The sequence below is a fragment of the Eptesicus fuscus genome, chromosome 18, assembly GCF_027574615.1.
Source record: "Eptesicus fuscus isolate TK198812 chromosome 18, DD_ASM_mEF_20220401, whole genome shotgun sequence".
Lineage (NCBI taxonomy): Eukaryota > Metazoa > Chordata > Mammalia > Chiroptera > Vespertilionidae > Eptesicus > Eptesicus fuscus.
Window position 1 is genome coordinate 50,912,676 of NC_072490.1, and position 25,253 is coordinate 50,937,928.

At 44.2% G+C, this 25,253-nt stretch overlaps 1 protein-coding gene across 1 annotated transcript in view; it reads left to right on the forward strand.

The window, feature by feature from the left end:
* The window catches only part of ATXN7 (ataxin 7), a 125,588-nt gene that overhangs the window by 13,135 nt on the left and 87,200 nt on the right, over positions 1 to 25,253 (forward strand). The window lies entirely within an intron of this gene.

The window sequence follows — 25,253 nt, forward strand, 5'->3', positions numbered from 1 at the left end:
TTGGATAAAATCTGAGACTTCCTTATTCTATATAATAAAAGGGTAATATGCAAATCTGCCCTAATGGCGGAATGACCAGAACAACTGCTCAACCAGTCACTATGAGGCGCACTGACCACCTCTTGGTCCTTTTTCCTGGCCGGCAGGCTCCCATCACCTGATGGCAAACGGGGAACTGGGGGTGGGTGGTGGGGGACACGGGCGATGCCAGGCCAAGGCCCCTGCCTCGCCGGTCACTCCACACATGGGTGTGACCCGCAGTGGGGGTGGGTCGGCTAGTGGGTGGGAATGACCGACCTCTTGGTCCCTCCCTGAAGCAGTCAGGCTCTGACTGCCCAATGGTGAACAAGGAACCGAAGGTGGGTGGCGGCAGGGGGTGTGGCCAACAGCTGGGGAAGATGGCCCTGATCGTAGGCCAGGCCTAGGGACTGGACCGTACCTGTGCACAAAATTCGTGCACCGGGCCTCTAGTTTTGTAGTAAGAGGCAAAGCATGCATATCAGTTGCAGGTAGAGATGGGGAATTGTGGGAAGATAAGGTAGGTTGTTTTTTCCTGTCATTTCTGTGACGAAAGAGGGGAGTTAGGAGAGGAGTTAGGAATTGAGAGAGGGTAGGAGGAAAATTTTTGTCTTTTTCTCCATATAGACAGAAGGGTAGCCAAGTAAGCAGGCTGTCATATCCTAGAGGCCTCCCAGGGCAATTAGAAGAAAATACAAGTTTCCTTGTGAGGCCTTGGATGGTAGTCCGAAAATTGGGAATCTCAACAACTTGAGGTGGAGTGCTGTCAGAGACAGGAGGGGGAAGCAGGGGCATGTAAGGGAGGCTATCTGGAGGAGGTGAAAGGAAGGGTTGGAGCTTTTGGTAAGCCTTGATGGATGGGTGAATCAGCCAGTGTGGTATATTAGCAACTTCTGAGGTGGGGACATCTCTGGGGAGTTTGAAACTTGGTGGTAGCCCTCGGGCTTGAGTAGTGGAAGGCAGGAATGGAGCTGAATGAAGCAAGGAGTTTGTGCTTTGTCCTGAGGTTGAGCTTTAGGAGTGTGAGCTTCAGCAGTGTGCAACTTGAATTGGTAGTTACCAAACTAGAAGTTGGAGGCCAGTGGGGCGTGGATGTAGCCTGCCTCCTTGATAAGAAATCCTCAGGTGTGTAGGTAATGATCAACTGAGGAAGTAAGGTTTTGTGTGTTTTTTAAAAAATATATTTTAATTGATTTCAGAGAGGAAGGGAGAGGGAGAGATAGAAACATCTATGATGAGAGAGAATCATTGACCCGCTGCTTCCTGCATGTCCCCTATTGGGGACTGAGCCTGCAGCCCGGGCAGACTTGTAGGATATGAAGGCGTGAATCGTGGATATCCTGAAGGAGCCTTCAGGCAGGAGGAACAGCAAACCAAGGGTTCTGGTGGGAGAGGGCTTCGATGTGTCCTAAGAACAGCAGGGGCCTAGATGGCTGGAGAAGTGTATGGGGGGATAGCAGTAGGAATCAGATGCTGAGGGTCGGGAGTGTATTGGGGAGGCAGATCACCTGGGGCCTTGTAGCCCCTTGAAAATCCAGATTCCTTTACTGTAGTCCACAGGCTCTGCCAAGTCTTGCCTCTGCCAGGTTGTCCAGCCTTGTCACCTTCCATTTTCCCCTTTGCCCTCCATGCCTCAGGTACCCTGGCCTCCTTCCAGTTCCTCTCACACAGTAGGCTCTTTCTCACCTCTGACCCCTTGCAGGACTGCTGCTTCTCCTGCCCTGAAACCTTCCTTAGGTTAGGTGTCATTTTCTTAAAAAGTCCTCCACATCACTATACTTTATAGCCTTTATCAAAAATTGTTCATTAGTATCTTGTGTCCATATAAAGCAAGCCATCGCTCTTGCTAAAAATATGTCATTAGTGCTAGATTTGGGGTATAAATGCTGCGCAGGAGGTATTAGGACAAGTTTTTACATAGGTCTTGGCTAAATTTGCAAAATTGATTTGGATCAGGAAATTCTCTAGCTTTTTGTTCGGGGGGTGGTCACTATAATATTTCATTCCCTTGTTGGACATGAAGTTTGATAGAGCAATCTTTGTTTCCAGAGTTCCAGCACCCTTTTTGGTTGAGTAGCAATATGCTGTGAAGTGAGAAATGGATTTTGGTTTTAGAATAACTGGATATGTGCAAATAAGTGGCAACGTGCCTAAATCCCTCAGTTACATCACCGGGGTTTTCTTTCCCATGATAAACTCTGCTTTTCTCGGCCTCTGAATAGGAAATTTATTTTCTCCCTTCCTTTTATGCCTACTTCTAGGCCTTTTTCTGTCTACTCTGATGAACTACTGTACTGGAGGCAGGCCCAGAGTTTACTATAGAGTCTGTGTGCTACACTTTCTATTTCTCTTATCTTATGAGCTTTTCATTGTCAACTGGCAGCTGCGATGACTATTTCTTTAAATGATCTTGTGTTTGGAAGATGTTTTCTTAAAATCTGGTAACTGTTGCTGAAAATAATCTGTGCTGTGTGAGTTTATAAACTGTCCATGAATTACAGTCTTCTCATTGAAGAGGTAGTTGCACCAGGGTAACAAATAAAACAATTAATGTGTTTATAATTTAAAAACCAAACCATCTGATAGATTACTAAAGTTGGTAAGCCTGAGTATCATTAAGTGCCAGGTAAATCTTTGCAGAAATTTCATAAAGACCCATTTTTTTCCTCATCAGTAATTTGAAAATAAAAATAGCACCTTAAATACAGGATTCTGATAGATGGCATTTAAGAATTAGAAGACGTGTCCAATCCTGATAGCTATATGGTTTGCATTCCTATTATATTTAAGTGGGAAAATGCTTTTTAAAAATATTTGAGAACTTGAAAAACTAAGCATCATAGCCAATACCTGGTAGTGAGTAATAGTAATAATAGTTGCTCTCGTTATTTGAGTAGTTCTATGTGTCAGGCACAGCATTAAGAACTTGACATGGATTGCCTCACTTAATCCTTATACAATACTGTGAAGCAGTTACTTACAGCATCCCCATTTTAAAGATGAGAAAACTGAGACTAACTTGTCCCAAACCACACAGTTTATAAGTGGCAAAACTAGAATTTCTGGTTTGGATGATACCAAGTCGTTCCCTGGTTTGTCTAATTATTGACAGCTAATTTCTGCTTGTTGAGCTGCCATTTATTAGGGGACACTTGGAATAGGCTTTGATATACTGGCAAACAAGTCAAGTATCAATGCACAGTCCAAAGAGCAGTTTAAATTCAAATATATTGCTCCATTGATGTTTTAGGGAATAGCAGTAGCAGTGAAGTTCTAGTGGGGAAAGTGGAGGTGTTGGCTGAGAACTTTAGACTTAAAATCCTGGGGCAGGGAGGTGTGTGTGTGTGTGTGTGTGTGTGTGAGAGAGAGAGGGGGGGGGGAGGGAGAAAGGGAGAAAGGGAGAGAGAAAATTTGTAGAATGCCTGATGGAGAAATGCTTAACTCTCAGAAAGTAAATCCTCATAGCTTATTGGCTGAAACTTAGAAATTTCTGAAGTGTAACAGGGAAGTGACATGTATGCTAACCTTTTAGGACAGTGTCTTCAGCTGAGAAGGTAAATATAGCTAAAACACAGCCAATATAACCTTTTATAACAATGCCTGGTATGTAAGCCAAGATTATCTAGGAGTCTTTTCTTTTGAAAATTGAAGTCACTAATATTTACTATTTCACTCACTACACCACATTTTGGTTGATATTAAGTAGCTAAACTGATTGACCTCTCATTCTTTTCCCGTCTTTGCTTGTTTTGTGGTGGTGCTTTCCAAAAGGGAAATAGGTTACAACAACAAAACTTTCCACCAGATATTTTTCATTGCTTTGGTCATTTTGCATTACTGTGGTCTTGCCTACATGTGACAGGACTGGCACAAGGCAAATGGGAGTGTGCTTGAAGGCCAGGCCAGCTTGCTCCGCCTGGCCACGAAAGCCCCTCCGAGCATCCTGTCTTTGCTCGGCACACAGTGGGTTCACACTGCCTGTTAGTGAAGCAGCTGACAAGTAGTGGAGAAATGATTGAGAGGCTCCCCTTCCATCCAGAGGAACTGGGAATTACCTGCTCAGTAGCCTTTGGCAGGAATCTAGGGGTTTAAAATGGTTATGACTGAATTGGACATAATCTGGGGTTTTTTCCGGGTTTGTTTTTTAAAAAAAACACAGGAAAAATAGATCTTAATATATATTTTAATGGTTTTTCAAGCAGTGCTGATTTCTTTGAGAAGTCAGAATTTAATGCTTGATTTTTTTATTTTTTTTATTTTTTTATATATATATTTTATTGACTTTTTACAGAGAGGAAGGGAGAGAGATAGAGAGTTAGAAACATCGATGAGAGAGATACATCGATCAGCTGCTTCCTGCACACCCCCTACTGGGGTTGTGCCCGCAACCAAGGTACATGCCCTTGACCGGAATCGAACCCGGGACCTTTCAGTCCGCAGGCCGATGCTCTATCCACTGAGCCAAACCGGTTTCGGCTAATGCTTGATTTTGGTGAAATTTACAAGTCCCTGTTCAGAGACAGCTTTTCCTTCCATTTTAAAAGATAACAAGTTTTTATTTTTATTTCCAAATCCCCAGGAAATTTTAAGTGCTGTCAGCTTTATGAAAAGGTGATTAGGGAGTGAGTAGGGAATATGTCTTGCAAGTGGTTGGTTTGGCATCATCACTCAAGTTCCTATTCACCTGATAAAAATATCCTATATAATAAAAGGCTAATATGCAAATTGACCAAATGGCAGAATGACCAGTCGCTATGATGCATACTGACCACCAGAGGGAAGATGCTCAATGCAGGAGCTGCCCCCTGATGGTCAGTGTGCTTCCACAGGGAGAGCGCTGCTCAGCCAGAAGCTGGACTCAAGGCTGGCAAGTGCAGCTGCGGTGGCGACAGTGCTAAGGATGTCTGACTGCTGGCTTAGGCCCGCTCACCGGGGTTTAAGGTTTAAGCCGACAGGAGGACATCCTCTGAGGGCTCCTGGACTGCAAGAGGGCACCGGGCCTCTAGTCTTGTAATAAGATCTCTATGTGTGCAGCCCCATCCATAGCTTTCCCTGGAAGGCCTGGTCCATCATTCTTGTATATATCTGGGCACTGTGAAGTGAAGAGAAGAGCCAGAGTGGAAGAACACACACCTGATCTTTTTCAAATCCCACAATTTAAGATTTGGAGAGGGTTCTAGTTTTAAAACACTGGGCAGGTGTTGCTGGTGTGGAGACATAGGAAGATCCTGCTTGTGCGTTGATTTTGTTAAATATGGCTATTGAATATCAAATGGGCATGGGAGAGTACACACTGCTGTTTCAGAGAGCTGCTAAGGAATCAAAGTGCAGCACAAAGGGGTCTAGAAGAGGCTGGCCCTTAAAGCTGCCATCAGTGGCATGTATACTAGAAGTTCTAACATCGTTTCCACTGATGATCTTGTTGTTACTTACCTGTAAGCATCTCCTGACAAAAGGTGGAGGGGAAGAAAAGCATGAAGCTTAATTACTCAAAATTGTAACTTAACTCTTATAAAGGTTTTGTGAGCAATAGCTGTGGGTACCCCATGCTTATAGGGCGTCTGGCCTGGACTAGGGTGTTAGGAAGGAAGAGCCCCTGAGGACCAGAGAGGCAGGGCGCTCATGGACTTTCTCTTGCTGCACAAAACAAGCCAAATCCCTGGCCTATGAGGCTGTGAGGGACTGGCCCAGTGTCCCCTTTTCCTTAAGGCCTTTATGCCTTCTCTTCAGAAAGAACATACATAATTTTTAAAAAATATATGTTACTGATTTCAGAGAGGAAGGGAGAGGGAGAGAGAGACTAAAACATCTATGATGAGAATCATTGACTGGCTGCCTCCTACACACCCCCTACTGGGGATCAAATCTGCAACCTGGGCATGTGCCCTGACCCGGAATCGAACCGTGACCTCCTGGTTCATAGGCCAACTGAACCGCAGAGCCATACCGGCCGGGCAGAAGGTACATTATTGTGCTCTCTCTCTCTTTCTTTGTTTTCAATACTCTTGGTTGTATTCTGGTTTAGGAGATCTCCTTTTACACCAATACCCTCTTTATATTGCCCCTACCTCTCTAACTCTTTCTTCAGGAAAAGAGTTCATATTAAATCCTCTCTTCTAATGCCCCCATCTCATGTCTTGATATGGGTGATGGATGTAAATTGTGACTGATTAACCTGTGTCACGAGGGAGAAAAGCCTTAAGTACAGAAATGGAAGTAGACACATGAATTAATGCATGTGCTTTGAAATCGGGGCTTCTCATAGATACTAGTACATGCAAAATATTGTCTTATTTGCGTAAGTACAGTTTAGAAAACCGAGAAGGGGGAGAAAATACACTTTTCAACAGAAATTCAAAGGCCTTTTGTAACCCAATAGTGTTCAGCACTAGCAATAAAAATACCTGAAGTCTTTTTATAGATCATAGCAAGTCTGTTATTTTATTTGTAGTTAAAGCAGGGTTTTTGTTCAGTTTCCCATATTGTTTAATTAATGCTTTCACAGCAGTATTTTCTATAGTTTTCATGAGTAACATGCAGCACTAAGGGTTAAGAGTCGTAAGTAGACCAGCCTGAGATGACAACCATTTTTTGTTTTAGTGATACCTTGTGGTCTTGCATCCTTTCAGACAGACAGATAGATAAAAATTCAATCCTACCTGAAATTTTATGAGAAGTTTTGTGACTGAAGCTAGCTATAAATCAAGGACAAATGAGGGACAGACTGGGTGATCTTTCTGATACTGACATCCAAAAGTATTTATTATTGCTTAAATGATTTCACTGATTTCCATTGCCCTTACGGTAAAGCTAAAACTACTTAATGTGGCTGATGGACAAGGTTCTGTTTGCCCAATGCCGCCGTGGCTCCTGAGCTCTTGTCTTCAGGTTATGAGCTCTCCCCATGCAGGGAAGTGGCCCCTTTCTCCAGACACCTTTCTCCTCCTCCCTGCTCCCTTTTTTGCACTAATTCCCTACTCCATCAGAAAGAAAGCTAACCCTCATCGCTTAGGTGCAAACTTACACATTCGTTCTTCCAGGCAGCTTTCCTGGGCCTCTGGTCCAGCTTTATGTCTAAAGCATGCTTTCGGTGTTCAGCCAGAACATCTTCACATGCCATAGTGTACAGCTCAGCCTAAGTTTTTTTAAACTGCTGCATAGTATTTAATATTGTGAATATTACCCTGGTTGTTTAAACTCGACCCCTGTAACTATTTAGGCCACTGGTGCTTTTGTTGCTTCACCAACAGTGCTGCAGTTAAAGTACTTTTACAAGCTTCTTACCCCTAGTGAAATTTTGGTCTTTTTTTATTTCATAAGTAAACAGACAAATGGAGGGTATATTTAAGTAGGTAACGCCCAAGTGCCCTCCAGAAACACTTTTCAAATGTTGGAGGTCCATCTAGGTGACAAAGTATGTTGATGGCTGGGGGCACAGTTCCTTTTTCTTGCAATCTGTCTCTCCTTAAGGAACTGGCAGGTTCCAACTTTTCCCCGAGTTTGGGGCTATTGAAATTTCAGTCTTCTGTTCTGTAGAAACTTAAGAGCCATGTGATTTGAAAATGCAGTCTAACCTTCAAAGTGTTATTGGTCTCCCACAACCACATCAGAATTACAACTAAAATACAAAACTACCATCATTCAGAACTACCTGAAATCTAACTGAGAGGAAGACCTACAACTAGGGAATTAAAAAAGAAGCACATTGAGACTGGTAGGAGGGGCAGAGATGTGGGGTGGAATTGTGGAACCAGCTGGTCCCACACTCCACATGTGGTGATTTAAAATCAGGAGGGATATCTTGGCTGTGGAGGTTTCTCTGAGGAGTCAGGAGTCCCATCCCCACACTAGGCCCTCAGCCCAGGGTTCCAGAGCCTGAAAAAGAAGTCCCCATAACTTCTGGCTGTAAAACCAACAGGAGTGGTGACTGAGTGACATGGAGGCTGCTGTAGTCCTAGGCAGTTCCTCTTAAAGGGCCTTGCATGGACTTACTCCGACTCACTCCCTCTGAGTTCCAGTCCTGGGGCAGCAGCTTGAAAGGAACCTAGGGCATTTGGAAGGAACTAACTTGCCTGGAATCAGGGTGAGAGCTGGAGGGGCAGCTTTCTCCCAGACTGAAGTGCTGGCTGAGGCCATTGTTCCTTTGCTGAGCCCTTCCTGCTACAGAGCCAGCAGGTGGGGCACCATATCTGAATCTCCATCAACCTGGTTCACACCTTTTGCCCTGCCCTGGTGATTCCCTGAGACTAATGCCTCTCCAATCTAGGATATTTGCTCTTTAATCCACACAAAATCTGGGATACAATTTTTTGCCACTTTTTGTTGATTTTTAAAAAATATATTTTTATTGATTTCAGAGAGGAAGGGAGAGGGAGGGAGGGAGGGAGGGAAAGAGAGAGAGAGGGAGAGAGGAGAGAAACATCAATGATGAGAGAGAATCACTGATTGGCTGTCTTCTGCATGCCCCCCATTGGGGACTTAGTCCGCATCCTGGGCATGTGTCCTTCATCAGAATCGAACCCGGGACCCTTCAGTCTGTAGGCCGACACTCTATCCACTGAGCCAAACCAGCCAGGGTTATTGTTGATTTTTCTCATCTACTCTGCAAGCCCTGCTGTCCATAGTCTCAAACAATGGCAAAAGCTGTTTTCCACTTCCCTGGAAAAAGTCCACATTGAGTGAAGTGTACACCTCCTAACAGGATTTGGGGTTGAATAAGGAACAGAATGTTTAGTGACTATATTCTCAGCTACTTTTCTTTTACAAAAAAGAGGAGATATAGCCGAAACCGGTTTGGCTCGGTGGATAGAGCGTCGGCCTGCGGACTGAAAGGTCCCAGGTTCGATTCCGGTCAAGGGCATGTACCTTGGTTGCGGGCACATCCCCAGTGGGGGGTGTGCAGGAGGCAGCTGATCGATGTTTCTCTCTCATCGATGTTTCTAACTCTCTATCCCTCTCTCTTCCTCTCTGTAAAAAATCAATAAAATATATTTTAAAAAAAAAAAAAAAGAGGAGATATAATTTCCCTGTGTAATCTCCCTTGACCTCCCTCTTGATAAAAGGATGTTCTTTATTGGGTATTGAAATAAACCTGTGCAAAGTAGTTTGTTAACTACCCTTTCTGGGGAGGGGTAGTGGTTCTGCTGGAGGGACAGTAAACTTGATGCCTCACGGTATGTATTGGAGGGAGTGACGAATTGATTTTTTTTTTTTTTTAAGATAGAATCCTTATTTGAAAAAAAAATAGCTAATTGGAAGTTGGATGGTTGATTCATTCACCAGTTTTGTACTAGAAGAGCTGTTGATGTCCATCCTTATTTTCAGAACTCTCAGTTGCCTTTGCTGCTAATGGCCAGCCTTACATGGCTACTGAGAGGTCAAAAACTAATTTCTCCAGGATCTGGGAAAGTGAAACCACACCCTGTGTCCTGTCCTTTCATTCCTGCCTACTTGGAGGCTATGATTGAGTCTGGCCTCTGGCACACCGAGTGTCGAAGTTTCACCACTTTTGGGAAGAGAATTATCAGAGAGAAAGAACTGCATGGTTCTTGGGGGCAGGAAGGTTTTTGTTTATGCATATGGAAACCACTCTTTGATCAATGGATAGAGAAATCAGTCAGTCATCCTTCCCTTACACTTCTCTCCAGAGCTGAAGATGGGTTGGGAAGGCACTGTGAAAGAGACAGCCTGTGTGAGGCGGGAAGGGAAAGTTTTTGGCTGGGAACTGAGGAAGGGGGTGAATTGAAGAGTGCTATGTGCTGGTGACTCAATTTTTAAGTACTTCCTATCTGGGTCCCTGTAATCACACCAAGAGTTGACAGGAGCAGAACAGCATCAGGTTTCCTGAGTTATATAATCCCTGCTCCATCACTTCCCTGCCAATTTTGGGCAAGTTATTTAACACCTTCTAGCCTCAGTTTCCTCACAAATGGGCATGTATTAGAATAGCATTTCCCCCATAGGCCATTTTGTGGGTGCTTTAATTAAGGTAGGGTTTCTCAACCTGTCTTACTGGCATTTGGGGCCAGATAATTCTCTATTGTGGGAGAATCTGTGTGTTATAGGGTTTTTAGCAAGATTTCTGGCCTCTTTCACTAGATACCAGTTAGCACTACCCCCTCCAGCTGTTGCAACCAAAGAACATCTCCAAGCATTGTCAGTGTTGAGGTGGGGGGGGCTGTGTGCAGAATTGCCCCCAGAGTTGAGAACCATCCCTTTTTTATATGTAAAGCCCTTCACTCGGCGCTTGGCCTATAGGAATGGTCTTCAGGGTTTGCATAGGAGGTGCTTGGTAAATGTTGGAATGAGTGAATGAATGGTGGTGTTGCTGGTGTTACCCTGTTGAGCAGGGGTCCTCAAACTTTTTAAACAGGGGGCCAGTTCACTGTCCTTCAGACCGTTGGAGGGCCGGACTATAGATAAAAAAAACTATGAACAAATTCCTATGCACATATCTTATTTTGAAGTAAAAAAACAAAACAGCAAAAACACCCACATGTGGCCTGCGGGCCGTAGTTTGAGGACGCCTGCTGTTGAGAGTGCTAGTTCTTCCCCTGCTGAGAGTCTGTGGAGCTGCAGTAACTAAAGTCCTAAGAGTAGCTGCTAAGAAAGGCAGCCCCACTCCATCCGGACTCCACTGATGTTGCCCAGAGGCACCTATGCTATGAAGTGCCAGAGCAGTTATTACTATCTTTGATTCCAGAATGCCTGTTTTTCTCTTTTTTTAGGATGGATTATGAGGTTGAAGGGTGCATTATTGTATTCTTTCCCAGAGGCTGATAGTGACACACATTTGATGGCAGCTTTGTAATTAAGGAGTGTAGTATTTCTGTGCATGTTTAGGCTTTGTAAATGGATTGGAAGCTCAGAGCCTCAAATGTACCATTATAACTGGACAGTCACTGGGTGAGTGCTGCCTGTCACTATTTGAGCCAGTTAAGCAGAGACAGATTTGAATCATATATGAGCGTTTATTCCAATACTGCTAGCAGTATGAGAGAGCAGCAGGTCATCCACAAAAAAATCTGCTCTCCACCTCACCATAAGCCAGCTGCTTATATTGGTGGAAGGACAAAGGTTACATGGGGAAGTAGGCAATGCAAAGGGGCTAGGGTCTACAAAGGGCTAGTGACCTGCAAAGGCTGGGGTCTTCAAAGGGCTGATGATTCTGGTTTCTGTAACAGGGTTGTTAATCTTTCCATGAATAGGCCGCTCCTGATGGAGAGGATGGGCTGCATTTCGCCAGGTTAGAATGTGCTTTCTTTAATCAGAACAAAATAATCATGGTTAACAGAGCATAATTAATATTTCTTACAATTATAGGTGGTCCCCAATTTTCTATTTCAGCCCCTATCACCATCTCGAATGTTAAAATAGCCTGCACTTTCCAATGTTCTGTTATGATGCCCTTTAACTGCCTTTCGCATGGTTTTGGACCTTCATATAGCTCAGGACGAAAAACAGTGCTGTCTCTCACATGATGTCAGTACCAACAGTGTGTTTTTTTCAGGAGTCCCTATTTGCTCTGTCAGCAGTGTTTCAGTGGTTACTTGACTGTTTCACTGCATTTTGGTCACTATAAAGATGAGTATACAGTACAAACTAGTTTTTTGACACTGGTGACAAGAAACATACCCCTCAAAGTTTTACCTGAGGGTTGTCTCATAAGTGCTTGATAACTTGTGCACATTATACTATGCACTGGCACAAAAGAGAACAAAAATAGTGTGGCTAATTTCACCAGTTATCTATACTAATAAAAGAATAATATGCTAATTAGACCGGGAGACCTTCTGGACGTCCTTCCAGACAAAGCCGGGGGTTTGGCTGGCCTGCAAACTGCCCCCAAACAGCCCTTACCCAGGCTGGCCCTGCCCCCCAGCTGGGACCCTCACCCCGAAGGGGGTGTGGCCAGCCTCAAAACGGCCCTCAGCCAGGCTGGCCACGCCCCCCAGCGGGGACCCTCACCCCATGGGGGTGTGGCCAGCCTGTAAATGGCTATCAGCCCCTTGCCCAGGCCCACCCCGTCCCCAGCCGGGACCCTCACCCCAATGAGGACGTGGCGGCCTGCAAACTGCCCCAGGCCCCTCGCCTAGGCTGGCCCTGCCCCCCCAAAGGGACCCCCACCCTGATCCAGGACCCCCTTCAGGGCAGACCAACCAGCCCCCACCCGTGCACCAGGCCTCTATCCTATCTAATAAAAGAGTGATATGCAAATTGACCATCACTCCAACACACAAGATGGCTGCCCCCATGTGATCAAAGATGGCTGCCACAAGATGGCCAGCAGGGGAGGGCAGTTGAGAGGGACCAGGCCTGCAAGGGAGGGTAGTTGGGGGCGATCAAGCCTGCAGGGGCAGGCAGTTAGGGGTGACCAGGCCGGCAGAGGAGGGAAGTTGGGGGTGACTAGGCCTGCAGGGAAGGGCAATAGGGGGGGACCCAGGCCTACAGGGGAGAGCAGTTGGTAGGGACCAGGCCTGCAGGGGAGGGCAGTTAGGGGTGACCAGCCTGCAGGGGAGGGCAGTTAGGGGCAAACAGGCTGGCAGGGGAGCAGTTAGCCATCGACCAGGCTGGCAGGGGAGTGGTTAGGGGGTGATCAGGCTGGCAGGCAGAAGCAGTTAGGGGCAATCAGGAAGGCAGGCAGGTGAACATTTGGGAGCCAGCATTCCTGGATTGTGAGAGGGATGTCTGACTGCCCATTTAGGCCCAATCTGGGATCAGGCCTAAACGGGCAGTCGAACATCCCTCGAGGGGTGCCAGATTGGAGAGGGTGCAGGCTGGGCTGAGAGACACACACCCCCCCCCCCTGTGCAGGAATTTCATGCACCAGGCCTCTAGTTACTAATAAAAGGGTAATATGCTAATTAGACCAGGAGACCTTCTGGGAGATCTGGATGTCCTTCTGGACAAAGCCATGGTGGCGGTGGTGAGGCAGAGGCGGTTAGAGGCGATCAGGCTGGCAGGGGGGGGCAGTTGGGGGCGAGCAGGCCGGTGGGGGGGGCAGTTGAGGGCGAGCAGGCCAGCGGGGCGGGGGGGGGATGGGGGGGGCATTAGGGGCGATCAGGCCAGTGGGTGGGGGGCAGTTGGGGGCAATCAGTCCGGCAGGGGCAGGCAGTTAGGGGTGATCAGGCTGGAAGGGGGGGCAGTGGGGTTGATCAGGCCGGCAGCAGAGTGGTTAGGGGCGATCAGGCAGGCAGGCAGGTGAGCGTTTAGGAGCCAACAGTCCCGGATTGTGAGAGGGATGTCCGACTGCTGGTTTGGACTGGCAGTCAGACATCCCCCGAGGGGTCCCAGATTGGAGAGGACACAGACCGGGCTGAGGGACACCTCTCCTCCCCCCCACCCCCATGTACGAATTGCATGTTCCGGGCCACTAGTCCTATACAATAAAAGGCTAATATGCAAATCGACTGAACGGTAGACCGACCAGTCGCTATGATGTGCACTGACCATCAGGGGCAGATGCTCAATGCAGGAGCAAATTGTCTAAGATAAAATTTCCCTGCTATACCAGTATCTTCATCCTGAAAGAGTGTTTTGAACATAGTAAAGCACACAAGTAATTATGGAATATTGATTCCTTTTCCTTTATTTGGTTTTAGTTCCTTCAGGTACCTCAAAGTGTAAGCATCTCATTATCCTGTGATTCTGGTGTTTAATTGTGTGGATTTTTTCCACACAATAAGGCCCCTAAAGACAAGCCAGCTATTTCATCTGGTTGAAACAGCCATCTGTTCTAACATCAGTGACACACTGGCTGTAAGAGTTACTGGTTGGGTGGACTCAATGTACTAATGTCTGAGAAATTTTCAAGGGTGGTTTCAGCTGACTTTAGAAATTAACCAACCCAACCCTCTCTTACACTGGAACTCCACTGTCAGAATCTAGACAGATGAAAATCAGGCATGCAGAAGCTGTGGCATCAGTTGTGTATTAGGTGGGCTTAAACTGCTCAACAGACTGTTTCATTTACCTTTGAAGTGCTAGAAATAAACTCCCAGAGACTGAGTTTCAAATTAGAAATTTAATGTCTAATTAGAAATTTTGGGATTTGCGGTGCTGAGTGTAGGATCCCAGTAAATCGTCTGTTTGACTTTCACATACGGTTTTGTAGAGGAAAGTAAGGGATTGCCTGTGATAGGTTCTAGGTAAATATTTGTTGATGGATTAACCTCAGATCTAACATAATGAAAGAGACAAAGGTCTATCCTGGGATAAAGCTGGATTTTCTTCATCCATGATTCTACTCAATCCATACTTTGTGCCTTTGACTAATTGGTCACTTTTCCAGTCTGCCCCTTTCCTTCCTGATTGAATGGAAACTATCATCTTCTAAGGACCTTAAACTGATTTGCAAGTGTTCTACAACTTCAGCCCATTTAAAGAAAGGCAATAGGCCCAGGATAAGAAATCTCAAGAAGAGTGGAAATGTTCCCACTCCAGTCTAGTGTAATTATTTTTGCTGTTCAGTTGTGTAGGCAGGCTGCCAGGAGGTAGGGGCACAAATTAATTAACCAACTGTTTGCAGAGATATGGCCATGTCATTACTGATAAGCATAGACGTAAATAAGACAGTGTGTCGGCTGTTTTCTGTAACAAGGGCAGACAGAAATATGTTAACTAAAGTAAAATAGACGAAAGGCTTAGTTGGGGAGAAAGTATAGTTTCTGTTAGTTTCCCTATTGTCTTAAGTGATTCCTGATAAGTTGATTGGGGGGAGAAAGTGTGCATTGTCATGTTAGTCTTTTAAAAATATAGTTCAATGCTTTGTACCTCAGTTGGGCATATTTAGATCCTACCCTCACCCACTAAAATAATTTCCAATATAAATTTTTATACACCAAAATTTAGATAATTGGGATTTATTCGGACTATGGTGAAAATTAAGTAGTATTATGTATACAGTAATGTATGTGAATAGTTGCCTGGACAAAAGTCTTAAACACTTTTCACAATGTAAGAAGCTGTTTTAATTCTGTAAGGAATCTTTGTATTTCTTTTTTTTTAATCTTTTTTTTCTTTAATTTTTTTTATTGTTTAAAGTATTACATATAGTAGTACATATATCTCCTTTTCCCCCCCCCATTGACCTTCCCCAGCCTCCCCTGCCCCCTGTCGCATGCCCTCATCCCTCCCCCCCCCAGTGTCTTGTGTCCATTGGTGTACTTACATGCATGTATACAAGTCCTTTGGTTGATCTCTTTCCCCCGCTGCCCAACACTCCCCAGCCTTCCTGCTGTAATTTGACAGTCTGTTCGGTGCTTTACTGCCTCTGTATCTATCTTTTTGTTCATCAGGTTATAATGTTTTTTATTTTCCATAAATAAGTGAGATCATGTGGTATTTTTCTTTCATTGCGTGGCTTATTTCACTTAACATAATGCTCTCCAGGTCCATCCATGCTGCTGCAGAAGGTGAAAGTTCCTTCTTTTTTATAGCAGCGTAGTATTCCATTGTGTAGATGTACCATAGTTTTCTAATCCACTCATCTGCTGATGGGCACTTAGGCTGTTTCCAAATCTTAGCTATGGTGAATTGGGCTGCTATGAACATAGGGGTGCATATATCCTTTCTGATTGGTGTTTCTAGTTTCTTGGGATATATTCCTAGAAGTGGGATTACTGGGTCAAATGGAAGTTCCATTTTTAGATTTTTGAGGAAACTCCATACTGTTCTCCACAGTGGCTGCACCAATCTGCATTCCCACCAGCAGTGCACAAGGGTTCCTTTTTCTCCGCATCCTCGCCAGCACTTGTCGTTTGTTGATTTGTTGATGATTGCCATTCTGACAGGTGTGAGATGGTACCGCATTGTCGTTTTGATTTGCATCTCTTGGATAATTGGTGACTTTGAGCACGTTTTCATGTGTCTCTTGGCCATCCTTCTGTCTTCTTTCGAAAAGATTCTATTTATGTCTGTTGCCCATTTTCGAAAAGATTCTATTTATGTCTGTTGCCCATTTTTTTATTGGATCATTTATCTTCCTTTTATTAAGTTGTATAAGTTGCCTGTAGAATTTGGAGATTAAACCTTTATCAGTGATAACATTTGCAAATATGTTCTCCTATACAGTAGGCTTTCTTGTTTTGTTAATGGTTTCTTTTGCTGTGCAAAAGCTTTTTATTTTGATGTAGTCCCATTTGTTTATTTTCTCTTTAGTTTCCATTGCCCTAGGAGCAGTATCGGTGAAGAAATTGCTTCGGTATATGTCTGAGATTTCTCTGCCTGTGGATTCCTCTAGTACAGTGGTCGGCAAACTCATTAGTCAGCAGAGCCAAATATCAACAGTACAACAATTGAAATTTCTTTTGAGAGTCAAATTTTTTACACTTAAACTTCTTCTATCGCCACTTCTTCAAAATAGACTCACCCAGGCCGTGGTATTTTGTGGAAGAGCCACACTCAAGGGGCCAAAGATCCGCATGTGGCTCGTGAGCTGCAGTTTGCCGACCACGGCTCTAGTATTTTTATGGTTTCCCGTCTTATGTTTAAGTCCTTTATCCATTTTGAGTTTATTTTTCTGTATGGTGTAAGTTGATGGTCTAGTTCAGTGGTCAGCAAACTGCGGCTCACGAGCCACATGCGGCTCACGAACCGCAGTTTGCCGCTCTGTTGACTAATGAGTTTGCCGACCACTGACCTAGACTCTTGATTCCAATAATTACAGGCTGTTGTTGTTCCTTGTGATTAAGCCCCTACCCCAGTGGTTGGCAAACTCAGTCAACAGAGCGGCAAACCGCGGCTCGCGAGCCACAGTTTGCCTACCACTGGTCTAGTTTCATTTTTTTGCATGTATCTGTCCAATTTTCCCAACACCATTTATTGAAGAGACTGTCTTCACACCATTGTATGTTCATGCCTCCTTTGTCAAATATTAATTGAGCATAGTGGTTTGGGTTGATATCTGGGTTCTGTATTCTATGCTATTGGTCTATATATCTGTTCTTGTGCCAGTACCAGGCTGTTTTGAGAACAGTTGCTTTGTAATACAGTTTGAAATCTGGTATTGAGATCCCACCTACTTTGTTCTTCTTTCTCAGGATTGCTGTGGCTATTCGGGGTCTTTTTTTATTCCAGATGAATTTTTGGAGAGTTCTTTCTAGGTCTGTGAAATATGCCATTGGTATTTTAATGGGGAGTGCATTGAATCTGTAGATTGCTTTGGGTAGTATGGACATTTTAATGATGTTGATTCTACCAATCCATGAACATGGTATGTTCTTCCATCTGTTTACGTCTTCCTCTATCTCTTTTTTCAGTGTCCTGTAGTTTTCCCGCGTATAGGTCTTTCACCTCCTTAGTTAAGTTTATTCCTAGGTATCTTAATTTTTTTGGTGCGATGGTAAATGGGATTGCTTTTTTAGTCTCTCTTTCTGTAAGTTCACTATTGGTGTATAGAAATGCCATAGATTTCTTGGCGTTAACGTATTTTCTGGGGTATAAGAAGACCTTTTAACCCAGGAAAATCTTCTCAAAAGTCGGGGGTCTTATACGCCGGAAAATACGGTAACCCACCCATCATTTGGCAATAACTCACTTTAATTCTAAATTGAAAATACCGTATTTTCTGGCGTATAAGACCCCCGACTTTTGAGAAGATTTTCCTGGGTTAAAAGGTTGTCTTACACGCCGGAACATACAGTAATTTTGTATCCTGCTATATTGCCGAATTCATTTATTAAGTCTAATAGTTTTTTGATGGAGTCATTCGGGGTTTTTATGTACAATATCATGTCACCTGCAAATAAGGACAGCTTTACACTTCTTCTTTTCCAATTTGGATGCCTTGTATTTCTTCTTCTTGTCTAATTGCAATGGCTAATACTTCCAATACTGTGTCGAACAGGAGTGGTGAGAGTGGGCATCTCTGTCTTGTTCTTGTTCTTAGGGGAAATGGTTTTAGTGTTTGTCCATTGAGTATGATGTTGGCTGTGGGTTTATCATATACTAGAGGCCTGGTGCATGAAATTCATGCACGGGGGGGTGGGTGTCCCTCAGCCCAGCCTGCACCCTCTCCAATCTGGGACATCCCTCTCACAATCCAGGACTGCTGGCTTCCAACTGCTCGCCTGCCTGCCTTCCTGATTGCCCCTAACTGCTTCTGCCTGCCAGCCTGATCACCCCTAATCACTCCCCTGCCAGCATGTTTGCCCCTAACTGCCCTCCCCTGCCGACCTGGTCGCCCTTAACTGCCCTCCCCAGCAGGCCTGGTCCCCCCCAACTTCGCTCCTCTGCCGGCCTGGTCACCCCTAATTGCCCTCCTCTGCAGGCTTGATTGCCACCAACTGCCCTCCCTTGCAGGCCTCATCCCTCCCAACTGCCCTCCCCCACTGGCCTGATCACCCACAACTGCCCTCCCTTACAGACCTGGTCCCTCCCAACTGCCCTCCCCTGCTGGCTATCTTGTGTTGGCCATCTTGTGTCCACATGGGGGCAGTCATCTTTGACCACATGGGGGCAACCATCTTGTGTGTTGGAGTGCTGGTCAATTTGCATATTATTCTTTTTTTTAAATAAATCTTTATTGTTCAGATTATTATAATTGTTTCTCCTTTTTTTCCCCCCATATCTCTCCATTACCCGGTTCCCTCCCCACCGTTGTCCTTATCCATGGGTGTATGATTTTTGTCCAGTCTCTTCCCATACCCCCCACACAGACACCCCTTTCCCCCTGAGAATTATCAATCCACTCCCATTCTATGCCTCTGATTCTATTATGTTCACCTGTTTATTCTGTTCCTCAGATTTTGAATTCACTTGATTTTTAGAATCACTTGTTGATAGATATGTATTTGTTGTTCATAATTTTTATCTTTACTTTTTTCTCCTTTTTCCTCTTTTTAAAAAATACCTTTCAGCATTTCATATAATACTGGTTTGGTGGTGATGAACTCCTTTAGCTTTTTCTTATCTGTGAAGGTCTTTATCTGCCCTTCAATTCTGAATGATAACTTTGCTGGGTAGAGTAGTCTTGGTTGTAGGTTCTTGCTATTCATCACTTTGAATATTTCTTGCCATTCCCGTCTGGCCTGCATAGTTTCTGTTGAGAAATCAGCTGACAGTCATATGGGTGTTCCCTTGTAGGTAACTAACTGTTTTTCTCTTGCTGCTTCTAAGATTCTCTCTTTGTCTTTTGCCCTTGGCATTTTAATTATGATGTGTCATGGTGTGGTCCTCTTTGGATTCCTCTTGTTTGGGGTTCTGTGCACTTTCTGAACTTGTAAGTCTATTTCTTTCACCAGGTGGGGGAAATTTTCTGTCATTATTTCTTCAAATAGGTTTTCAGTATCTTGCTCTCTCTCTTCTGGCACCCCAAAAATTCGGATATTGGTACGCTTAAAGCCATCCCAGAGGCTCCTTATGCTATCCTCACACTTTTGGATTCTTCTTTCTTTCTGCCTCTCTGGTTGGGTGTTTTTTTCTTCCTCATATTCCAGATCTTTGGTTTGACTCTTCGGGTGTGGTGGTCTACTCTGTATATTCTTTATTTCAGACAGTGTATGCATAATTTCTGACTGGTCCTTTTCCATTTTTTTTGGTATTCTCATTTAGGTCCTTGAAGGTCTTTTCAAGTTTCTCAGCGGTTTTTAGAAGATTCTTGAGTAACCTTATAAATATGGTTCTGAACACTGTGTCGTCCATTAGTTTGCTTTCATCTATCTCTCCTACTTGTGGCATACTTTGATGTCTCCACATTTTGGCTGCCTCCCTGTGTTGATGGAGTGGCTTTGTGTAGTCAGTGATCTATAGGGGCCAGTAGCTCAGCTTCCCCACTCACCCTAGGTGGTCGCTCTTGGTACTCCCCTTTATAATTTTTTTTTTTCTAGAAGCTGCTTTGTGGGCTGAGTGGAAAGTCTTGGTGTAGTTAAAAGCCCTGATTGCTATTGATACACTGGGAGGAATTGACCTCCGGTCCAATTGGTTGTGAGGGCCTGCTGTGTCTATAATGGAAGAATTGCTGTGCTGGAGACACAGTAGGGCTTGGTGCTCACTGAGTCTGCCTCTTGAATGTGTCCCTTATGAGAGTGGTTGAAATCTGGTGTCGTCCACACCGACAGAAAAGTCACTCTCACTCTCCGACCGATGGCCGAGAGTCCCGTAGGCGTCTGGGTCCCCCGCGTGTCCCCAGAAACTGGAGTTCAGAGTGGTTGGGATTGTTGGTATCACTGGCGGGAGTTGATCTCCAAGCCAGTTGGCTGTGAGGATCAGCAGTGTCTCCGCTGGGAGAGCTTCTGTGCTCAGCTTGGATGGGGCGGAGTCTCAGGGTGGCGCAGACAAGCTTTGGTTTCCCGTCTGCTCCGCCCTAAGAGGGGCGGTTTCTCCGTGCCCGAATTAATGGCTGCGCGCCTCTGAGAGAAGGCAGCTTTCGAGCCTCGTCCGCTGACAAACAGACCAGTTTCTCCCAGCTGGGGCTGCATTTCAGTGCAGACCGGAGGTTTTGTTTTTCTCCCGAACGAGAAATCCAGTCACTGGGAGGGCTGTGCTCAGCTTGGATGGGGCGGAGTCTCAGAATGGCGCAGACAAACTTGGTTTCCGTCCGCGCCGCCCTAAGAGTGTCCGTTTCTCCGTGCCCTAATCAATGGCTGCGCGCCTCTGAGAGAAGGCAGCTTTCGAGCCTCGTCCGCTGCTAAACAGGCCAGTTTCTCCCCGACCGCAGCTGGATTTCAGTGCAGTCGGGAGGTTTTGTTTTTCTCCCAAACGAGAAAGCCAGCCACGCAGCGTCTGCTGCCCTCCCTGTCCGTGCGCTGCGAGCAAGCCTGCTATGTATTCAGCTGCCCGCCCTTTCCACGCTCACGGATCTCCGCACCTCCACAGCTCCTGAGGCTCAGCATCCTCCTCTCTTTTTTTCTCTAGTTGTAGGTTTTCCACTCTGCCAGCTTTCCAGTGGTTCTGGACGGTGTGTGCTCTGTTTTCCAGTTGTAGTTTCAAAATTGTTGTGGTAGGCAACAGTTAGGTGTTTACCTTATGCTGCCATCTTGGTTTCTCCCGCATATTATTCTTTTATTACATAGGATTTCTTAGGATAAAGGCCTGGTGCACAGGTGGGGGCTGGCTAGTTTGCCCTGAAGGGTGTCTTGGATCAGGGTGGGGGTTCCCTGGCGGCGTGCTGCGGCCTGGGTGAGGGGCCTGTGGTGGTTCGCAGGCTGGCTATGCCCCACAGCGACCCAAGCTGGAGGCCCTGGTATCTGGGATTTATTTATCTTCTATAATTGAAACTTTGTAGCCTTTTTTTAAAAAATATATATATATTTTATTGATTTTTTACAGGGAGGAAGGGAGAGGGATAGAGAGCTAGAAACATCGATGAGAGAGAATCATCGACCAGCTGCCTCCTGCACACCCCCTACCAGGGATGTGCCTGCAGCCAATCTACATGCCCTTGACTGGAATCGAACCTGGGACCTTTCAGTCCGCAGACCAACGCTCTATCCATTGAGCCAAACCGGTTTCGGCAGAAATTTTGTAGCCTTGAGCGGAGCCAAGCCTCCTGCTCCCTCCGTGGCCACAGCCATTTTTGTTTGGATTTATTATCTTTTATAATTGAAACTTTGTAGCCTTAAGCGGAGGCCAAGGCAGGCCAGGGCAGGCGGAAAGCTTGGCTTCCTCCATTGCCGGGGAAACCCAAGCCTCCTGCTCTCTCCGTGGCCGCAGCCATCTTGGTTGGGTTAATTTGCATACTCGCTCCTAATTGGCTGGTGGGCGTGGCTTGTGGGCATAGCAGAGGTATGGTCAATTTGCGTATTACTCTTGTATTAGATAGGATGGCTTTTATTATGTTAAGGTATGATCCCTCTATTCCCACCTTGCTGAGAGTTTTTATCAAGAAAGGGTGTTGGATTTTGTCATGCTTTTTCTGCATCAATTGATATGACTATGTGATTTTTATCTCTGTTTGTTTATGTGATGTATCATGTTTATTGATTTGTGAATATTGAACCATCCTTGCATCCCTGGGATAAATCTTACTTGGTCATGGTGTATGATCTTTCTGATGTACTGCTGGATCCGATTTGCTAGAATTTTGTTGAGGATTTTGGCATCTATGTTCATGAAGGATATTGGCCTGTAATTTTCTTTCATTGTGTTTTTTTTTTATCTGGTTTTGGTATTGGGGTGATGTTGACTTCATTGAATGAGCTTGGAAGTGTTCCTTCCTCTTGAATTGTTTGGAATATTCTGAGGAGGATAGGTTTACTTCTTCCTTGAATGTTTGGTAAAACTCCCCTGTGAAGCTGTCTAGCCCCAGGCTTTTGTTTGCTGGAAGCTTTTTGATGACTGCTTCAATTTCTTCCATAGTTATTGGCCTATTGAGGTGTCTAGATTCTTCCTGATTGAGTTTTGGATGGTTGTATTTTTCTAGGAATATGTCTATTTTCCTCCAGGTTGTCCAGTTTGTTGGAATAGAGTTGTTCATAGTATTTTTAAACAATCCTTTGTATTTCTGTGGGGTCTGTTGTTATTTCTCCTCTTTCATTTCTGATTTTGTTTATTTGGGTTCTCTTTCTTAGTTTCTTGGTGAGCCTGGCTAGAGGTTCTTCAATCTTGTTTATCCTTTCAAAGAACCAGCTCTGGGTTTTGTTGATCTTTTGTATTGTTTCTTTGGTATCTATGTCGTTTATCTCCGCTCTGATCTTTATAATTTCCTTCCTTCTGCTTACACTGGGCTTTTCTTGTTGCTCTCTTTCTAACTCTTTGAGTTGTAGGGTTAGGTAATTTATTACCATTGTTTCTTGTTTTTTGCTGTAGGCTTGTAGAGCTATGAACTTCCCTCTCAAGACTGCTTTTACTGTGTCCCATAGATTTTGGATTGTTGTGTTTTCATTGTTGTTTGTTGCCATGATGCTTTTTATTTCTTCCTTGATCTCTCTGGTAACCCAGTCATTGTTTAATAGCTTGCTGTTTAGTCTCCATGTGTTTGATTTCTTTGGATTGTTTTTATTGTAGTTGATTCCAAATTTTATGCCATTGTGATCTGAGAAGATGCTTAATACGATTTCTATCTTCTTGAATTTGAAGAGACTTTGCCTATGTCCAAGCATATGGTCTATCTTTGAAAATGACCCATGTGCACTTGAGAAGAATGTATATTCTGTGTCTTTGGTGTGAAATGTTCTGAAGATGTCAATTAATTCCATCTGGTCTAGTGAGTCATTTAGGATTGATGTTTCTTTGCTGATTTTTTGTTTAGAGGATTTGTCCAATGGTGATAGTGGGGTATTAAAGTCTCCTACTATGATTGTATTGCTGTCAGTCTCTCCCTTGATACCCTCCACGAGTTTTTTTATGTATTTGGTGCTCCTGTATTGGGTGCGTATATGTTTACCAGAGTTATTTCTTCTTATTGGATTGCTCCCTTTAGTATTATGAAGTGGTTTTCCCTATCTCTTTTTATGTGCTTCATTTTGAGATCTAATTTGTCAGAAATAAGTATTGCTACCCCAGCTTTTTTTTCATTTCCATTCGCCTGATAAATCTTTTCCATCCCTTCACCCTCAGTCTGTGTGAGTCTTTTTTTCTAAGGTGGGTTTCTTGTAGACAGCAGATATATGGGTCTTGTTTTCTTATCCATCCGTTACCCTATGTCTTTTGATTGTGGCATTTAATCCATTTACATTTAAAGTTATTATTGATAGGTACTTGTTTGTCGCCATTTTCATTCTTTACCCGTGTTCCTTCTTTGCTGCCTATTTCTGTGTGTTTGTTTTTAAAGCAGACCCTTCAGCATTTCTTGCATCGGTGGTTTGGTGGTAATAAACTCCCTTAGTCCTTTTTTGTCTGTGAAGCTCCTGATTTCACCTTCAGTTTTGATTGATAGCCTTGCTGGGTACAGTATTCTTGGATTCAGACCCTTCCTTTGCATGACTTTGTATATTTCATTTCATTCCCTTCTGGCCTGATGTGTTTCTGTTGAGAAATCAGTCGCTAGCCTGATGGGGGATCCTTTGTAGGTAACTTTCTGTCTCTCTATGGCTGCTTTCAATATTGTTCCTTTGTCGTTGGTGTTTGCCAGTTTAATTATAATGTGCCTTGGAGTCGGTCTTTTGGGGTTCATTTTGCTTGGAACTCTGTGAGCTTCTTGGATTTGTGTGGGTTTTTTCTTCCCTATATCAGGTACGTTTTCTGTCATTATTTCTTCAAACAGGTTTTCTATTCTTTGCTAAGTTTCCTCTCCCTCTGGCCCCCCTATTATGCGGATGTTGTTTTGTTTCTTGTTGTCCCAAAGTTCCCTTAGGCTCTCCTCCTGCTTTATAATTTTTTTTTTTCTAGAAGCTGCTCTATTTAGGTATTTTTTCCTACTCTGTCTTCTAGCTCACTGATGCGGTCCTCTGCTTCTTCTAGTCCAGTGGTCAGCAAACTCATTAGTCAACAGAGCAGCAAACTGCGGCTTGCAAACAGCCGCAGTTTGCTGACCACTGTTCTAGGGTCTACTCTTGATGCTTTCTATTGAGTTCTTTACAGCAGCGATGTCATTTTTCATTTCTTCTTGGTCCTTCATTTCCTCTTGGTTCTTACACATATTGTCAAATTTGTCTTCCATTCTTTTCATACACCTTATGACCATTTCTCTGAATTCTTTCTCTGACAGGTTGCTTGCCTCCATTTCGTTTACTTCCTTTTCTGGTGATGCCTGCTTTTCTTTCATATGCAGGCTGTTTCTTTGTCTCCCCATGATCTCTCTTCTCCACGTGTCTGGTTATGTAGTTCTCTCTCTCCTGCATTGATTTAAAGGCACAAAATATAACACAACAAGGCACTGAACACAAATGTATTCACGATATTAATAACCTCAAATGAAGGTGACCACCAAAGAAAGGCGAATTAGAGGATAGGACAGAAAGAAGAAAAGAAAAAAAAGGAAGGAAAAAAAAAGGAGTGCAAAAATGAAATTGGGAAAAGGAAAAAAAAGTAAGAGAGAAAAGAGATAGAATAAGAAAGAAGAGGGGAAAAAATCTATATAAATGGGGAGAAAACTCCAATAGAACAGCCACTAATCCCAACAAATTCCAGCAACAAGTACCTTGAGGTGAATGCAACCAACAAACAACAACTAATATCAAGCAAGGCAGGGAAAAACAGAAACAAAAACAAACAAACACACAAACAAATAGAAAAAGCAAAACAATCTCACAGACAAGCATAAAAAATCAATATAATCAACAGTCAAGCAAACATCAACAAAGGGACAGAGAGAAAAAAAATTTGGATAGTGTAGAAACCGAAGAGAGGTATGTATG